Source organism: Centroberyx affinis, unplaced genomic scaffold, assembly GCF_046629955.1.
Source record: "Centroberyx affinis isolate AG114_WGS23_722 - 3 ecotype Tasmania unplaced genomic scaffold, CSIRO-AGI_Caff_v1 ptg000508l_1, whole genome shotgun sequence".
Classification (NCBI taxonomy): Eukaryota; Metazoa; Chordata; class Actinopteri; order Beryciformes; family Berycidae; genus Centroberyx; species Centroberyx affinis.
Window position 1 is genome coordinate 130615 of NW_027279159.1, and position 7218 is coordinate 137832.

Sequence of the window (7218 nt, forward strand, 5' to 3'; positions counted from 1 at the left end):
GACAAACCTGTAAACACATGTATTACTAATGCTGTAGCTTATACTCTATACTGCAGGGGTTGGCAAGTACGTTTGGCCTCGGGCCAAATTTTTTCCAAGCAACTGAATGGTGGGCCAAAACATAATATCTTGGACAGAACCTTTTTTTCTACCAAACAAAACTTTTTTTTCCTAATCTATACTATTATATATTGTACAAAAGAGTAATTTAAGAAAGTTATTTGTTTAAAATAAAGTAACTTGAATTTGCTACAGACTGTTATTAGTGTGTTATTACTGCTTTGTCTCCTGCTCCACTCTGTGGCTGCGTTATAAAACAGCTTATAATAGTAACCTGCTGATAATGTGACTGCTGTCTTTAATCACCGACAGACTGTCTTTTAAGACATGAATGTGTGTAAATCTCATATTTCCCCTCTCCACACAGTTAATAATAAATGTGTATCATTTCCATTTTGAAAATGACTACTTCTTTGAGCCTAACTAACGTATTGTAATAATTATTTTATGGACTCAGGATTGGATATCCGACGTACGTTACTCTCGCGTTACATCGTTACCCGCGTTATTGTGCGGGAGGTTACATTGTGTGCACAGAGACATTAGCAAAACATTGATAGCTAGCAAGACAAAATGTCACTGTCAAAAGCAATGAAAAGAAAAGTTGACAGCGAAGGTAGGACGTACAAAGAAGAATGGAAAGAAAAGTATGCATTCATCTTACCTGATTTTATTAACGCCAAACCAGTCTGTCTAATCTGCAACAAAGTTGTTGCAGTTTGCAAGGAATACAATATACGACGGCACCACGACACAAAGCATGGCAACTTCAAATTTGGCTATCCACTCCAGACAGATGCACGAAAGCAGAAACTTGAAGCGGGCCAGATACTATTACAGGCGGGCCAGTTTTGGCCCGCGGGCCGCTAGTTGCCGACCACTGCTATACTGTATAATTTTCCACTGTCCACTGTGTATTTTGATTCAAAGTAAAATTTTTCTCTCTGTAACTGCTTGCTTACCTCCTTATCAGTACCATGGACTTGTTTATTCCGCTGTATAAATAAATAAATAAATAATAAAGAAAAATAAATAAATACATATTTTTCTGTTAGTTCGGCCTCGCTGAACTTCAGACTTGCTCTATCTCTGTATGCTGTACCCATATGCATGCTTAATACAACTTGAGACTTTAACAATGCCAAACCAGACTGAGGTTCTTTATAAAATTCCACCACAGCAGACACCATTTGGCCAGCGTGTTGAGTTTGTACAGCAACAAAGTACAACAAATAAATTCATGGCGCTGGACATAGTTTGCCAAATTTATCATTATTTCAAAGTGGACTTGAACAAGTCCAACGTTAACAGCATAGACAAGTAAGTTAACCTAAGTTCAGTTAACCTCTTAGACTAGCAGCTTTCTGGCTTGTGCTTATGAGGTTGTGTTCTTTTCAGTGGAATTGTTTTAGACCGACGGGGAGAGGGGAGGAAGGGTAACCCACAGTGCTATTGGGTAATTTTTTACAAAGGTGCAGAAAATGGTCCTGAATAAATTCACTACTGTCATACACGAGAATCAAGTTAGCTGAAAGAATCAGTCTTCCAACCACCACTATGTCCCCACAATGTCTCACAATGTAATTAGTGAAGAAAACTTTTAGACTAAAATTAAATTTAATTGATCCCCTGACTTGGCTGGAATTATCAGGCCTCAGCCAGTCTTTACGTCACACTCAGTCATACAGCAGCTTAATACAAATAGATTGGCTTCTAGCTAAATCATACCACAGAAAGGCTCAAGAAAATGAAATCTAAACTTTCATTTTGGCAACGTCATCACAGCTATTTAAAGGTGACCATTTTAATAATCAGTAGAACTTCTTTTTGAGTAAATTGACCTTTTCCTGTGGCCTTTCCCATGAAGGACTGGAGGACTGTGAGATGACCGCTCTTAGAAGGATTAAATTAATGCTGAGTTAAGCCTATTTTACCCTGACCACTGCTTCAGGATGTACAGATGCTGCTGTGGAGTGCAGAACTGGCATTTGACTCCCTGAGCTGCACCTCCAAGATATTTCATCACAGCAAATATCTGTGACCGCATAGGGGACCAAAGCACTAGCCTGATATTCAGACTGAATGGCCATTTCGTTACCATTATTCAGCCTGACATTGCCTCCTTGTTAACCGTTTTGTGTGTGTGGGGGGTTGATTTCCCCTAACCAATCACTAGTGACTGGCGTATCCAGCCACTCTGACGTTATTTTCAGTGCCAATGATGCTGGGCATCTTTACTAACTTGTTGTTGTTTTTGACAAAAATATTGTCTTTGCAAAGACAATATGTTGGTGAAGGGGTGATTTCAACAAACATTGGTCTGTCAAAACGCCAGTGAAAAACCATTGCACAAATGGTTAAAACTTTAGTCCTGCCTCAAAGGTGGTGATTGGCTGGATTGGCTCTCCGAGCGAGAACAAGCCGTTGACTAGAGCAACACCAGACTCTCTGAATTGCTTAACAAAATCTGTAAAGTGGGCGGGACATGATTCAGGCGTCTGGACCCAGGCTAAATGACCACTCTAATGTGAAAAAAATTGAGTTCTCTTATAAAATGTCAAGGCATGATGTATGATATATTCTGTATAATTAGCCCTACTTTTTGTTAGTGACTTGCTTTTAGCATGGACGCTTCGTCTCCTGCAGTGACATAATTTGGAGATAGAAAAAGAGGGTAGGGAAAGAGAAAGAGAGAAAGAAAGCACGAGAGAGAAAAAGGAGAGAAAGAAACAAAATGTCTGCTAAATACCTTGAATGTAAATGGAAAACGAGAAAGACAGACAGAGAGATAAACACAGAGAGTCAAACAGACAGCCACAGACAGGCAGAAAGAGCTGAAGAGACAGATAAACAGAGACAGACATTTAGACAGACAAAGGTAAACAGACAGACAGAGACAGATTGCCAGCTGTGAATACTAGGGAAACAAGGCCAGAATTATTTTTTTTTCTGTGGAGACAGGCTGTGATTCTATTTCCTTGTGCAAATGATATATAGGACAATTTGGTAGTGGTGAGTGGCCACAGTCAGTGCACAGCAAAGGTCTCATTCTTTACCGTCGGCTGTTTGGAGTCTGATGGAACGGCACTGTAACAGTCTCTGACAGAGAGACGGCTGGAAGGCAGAGCTGCAGCCTATTACACATACTGGACATCACTGAGTATAATTCAATCATTCAGCTTACTTCTCTTAATCAGGATATGTAACTAGTGGCAAAGCAAGACGTTTCAGCCTGCTGACTTCTTCTGTAGCTGTGAATTAATGATCCACTTGAGCTGTGGCTGTACCTGTGGTGGTGGAGAGAGTTTTAACTTGCATGACACAAATCCAATCTGGACACAGTAACTACTACTATTAATATACAAGGATTATTTAGAACACTTATTAGTTTTACCCCATATCATACATAACTTTAACCTAGGCCATTTTTGAAGTATTCCCATGCAGTAGGATAATAGCACACATCATTTAGAGGTTAAGAATTGATTTATTCAACCAGATTCATAAGCACTCCTAAATAATAATAATTTTCTTCATATTGCACTTTTCCTAACAAAGTGCTGAATGCTAGTAGGATTAAAACAATGACATAAATTAAATAAAAAGAAATAGCATAAAAAGACACTAACCCGGAGGTCTGCAAAATGCAAAAGCTCTGTCTGCTTTGGTCTAGACTTTGGAACTGACAATAGAGCTTTTCCAGTAGATTTCAGGGAGCTTGGTTGCTCATGGGATGCTAAAAGTTCAGAGATATGTGTTGGGAAGTCATGGATAGTTTTAAATTCAATAATAAAATCAACTCAGTACACAATGGGCAGCCAGTGAGGAATAATAAAGACTAATTGGTGGTAAAAGTCTTGAAATATCAGCCTTGAATTAGCATAATAGCACACATCATTTGGAGGGAAAGAACTGGTTTGTTCAACTCAGTGGATACGATGTAGCACATATGTAAAAACTACTTGGCAGTAAAAGTTTTAAAAAGAGTTGTGATAAAAGTGCAGGGCCATTAGTCACCAGATGACATCATATATTTCTACTCCAGTCAGTACACCCATTTGTTTTAGAAAATTTACACTTGTCATATTTCACAGTCCATATTCAATAAGTTGGATATGAAAATGCAATATAACCACTGAGAAATGATAGCGCTCTGCCACAGTCAGCCAGCAGAGAGGAAGAGAGAGAGAGAGAGAGAAACAGACAGACACAAAACCAGAGAGGTCAGATCTGTGACGTAATGACTGCAGAGTTCAACAGTGTTCATTATTGAGAGTATTAAGATGAAACGGGTGAAGCAGCCAGGTGTGTAATGCAACCAGGCAGTCAGAAGGTGATAGCATCGGGACCCTAAGAAAGAACTAGACCTCTGAGGAAACACAAAGATAGAAAGAAACAGCTTCCACAAACAACTCCAATTGGCTACCTGTTGAAAGTGTTAACCTCGTGGAAAATGATTTATTGTCTTGCACTCACACTCTATTAGATCGTTTGTATAAAGCAGCCAGCATATGGTGTCTCTGAACAGCTGCTGCTGTAGGGAATATTTAGCTGAAGAATTCATTTACCACTTTGGTGCAACTCCCTGTGACAGGCATGAAAGCTTGTTTTGTACCCAAGTGTAAAAGCCGTGGAGGTGGAGTTCAGCTGCAATGTTCTGTGGCAAATTGATTGTATATGACCTGCAGTGAGGTCCCTGTTCAGAGCATCGATTGGGAGGCAATTGCTTTGTTTAGATCAAGGTAAGCCAACCTGTCCTTACTTCAATGAAGTGACAAACATTTAGGCCTCAAACTCTGAATCCTAAATCAACCTGTGGCCCCTGAGGGCAGAACAATAAGATATATGAGTTCAGAGCCTCTTTACTACATTGTTTAGTCCATCTTGTAGTGGTAGTTCCATTTAAATTGTGTCCATGCTGCTATCCCTTCTCTTTTCTTATCCCTCTTCTTTTTGTTTTCCTCCTGCAGAGCAGATTGGAACCGGCCATCTCTGGGTAATTTGTTATTACACGATCTGCCTCTTTCCATCTCATTTTGGGTCACCCAATCTGTTGAGCAAACATGCTTTGTCATACAAATAATGTCACCAAATGGCTGCTGTAATTTGTTTGTGGCCCTGCTTTGTGAATGTGGCATGCATATTACTCCTTCCCTTCTAGTCTAGAGCAACTCTGACAGGCACAGATGTGAGATATATGAAAAGAATTAAGCCTACGGCCCCTCTCCTTCCCCCTCCTCCTCCTGCTCCCCCCCCAACAGCTTGTGAGAAATGATGACTTGTGTGGATTGGTGCAGGATGCTGCTTGGCATCATATAGACAGGACCATAATGAGGATATGATTCCACAATCCTCCTGGGCTAGGGAAGTTACGAAGGAAAAGGATAGGATAAGACCAGAGGAGGCGAGGGAGAGAAGGAAGAGGAGGAGACAAGAGGAAGAGAGGGAGGGAAGGAAGAGGAGGAGAGAACAGGGAGGAAGAGACGACAGAAGAGGAGGAGAGGAGAGAGGGAAGGCAGCGGAGGAGACAAGGAGGGGAGGTAGAAAAGGAAGAGGAGGAGAGAAGGGAGGCGGACAAGAGGAGATAATGGTGTTTGTGTGGACCCACAGACAACAGGAGCAACAGAATCAGAAGCAGCATCTGCTCAGGGCTCCAGGAGATGAAGGGAGGGGAAGAATATAAGTATATAAATGCTGAGGAGTCTGGAGAGGATTACTGATTAGATAATATCCATTCATCTTGATTTCCCTTCGTTTATTTCCACAGTAGTGATTAGAACAGGGATGGAGGAAGGGGAAAAAGATATAGGGTTAGTGTCAACCACTACACAGGAGAATGGAGGCTTGACACCATTGTGAAGAACACACAGAGGCTAGTCATCCTAAATTGGCGTTTTGGACACTCTCCAGACACTGACTAAAACATCTCATTCTTCTTTGTCCACGTCTAGGTAACATTAATTTCTACCTTTGCATTAGTCTTGCTGTGATAAACTGTTGAGAGATGAAGTACGCACATATGATAAAGTGAGCAAACAGTATAAATACTCTAATCACTGCCGCCTGTGGGGAGTCAATCAGTCAGCAAGTCCTGAGCCTAGCATAAGCAGCAATAGTAGAATTAATCACCTGGGATAAAGTAAGGTCTGCATTTTCCTTTTTTCATTCATCAAAATGACACAGAGAAAACAAGGCTAGCAGTGATGAAGTACACTGTATTTGACACCTAATAAGTCTGAGGTCTGCTAGATGGTCGAGAGAGAGGACAGACTGGTCAGAAAGAGAAACTATAGAACTGTTTCCTGCTGCTCCATTCCAATCCAAACAGCCTTCTGGGTAATATCAGAAAGCAGGAGAATGATGCCACAAGTCATTGGGAGTCGTGCGTCTTCCTCTCCTTCACAGTCATTGGATTTAAACAAATAGGTGTTCAAACATGACAATAGACATGAAAACAAAATGCCTCTTGTGCTGCTGCTTGTCTGTGTCGCCTATTGTCCTATTCATTTTGGTACAACTGTAACATTATCTGCCCTCTGGCTAGACATGGCAGCTGCCCCCGACAGGAGCTGATTTATGACTCAATCTGTTGTCAATGATGCATTCTTGAAAGGCACACCTCTCATTATTAGAGCTGGAGAACAGAATTTTAATTGTTTTTGATAGTGGATGGTGTAATTAAATCTTGCAAATTGCAAAATGTTACTATCCATACAGAAATACTGTACACCATTGCACTTTGACAATTCAATCAGTCTTTATGACAATCGAGGAGAGCAAGTGATTTGTGAAAACGAAAAGCAAAAGCCCAAAGCTAAAACAAATTTATAAAAAAAAAAAGACAACTATTGAAATAAATATTGTATACTCATCCAAATGACAGCAGCATCTATCATAAAACTTTTATTAAAAAGACACACATGCATATTCTCTCTCTGTCTCATTCTCTCTTTCTCTCTCTCACTCACATACACACACAAACACACACACACACACGCACACACACACACACACATAAACATACTCTGACCTTTGCACTTGGCTTTGCTCAGCCACAGTTGTCCTGACCCTAATTCAACAGATCTCTGCTGATTTCTGCTGTGACTCTGACATGACCTGCTGTCCAGGCAGTGTGACTGTGTGTGTGTGTGTGTGTGT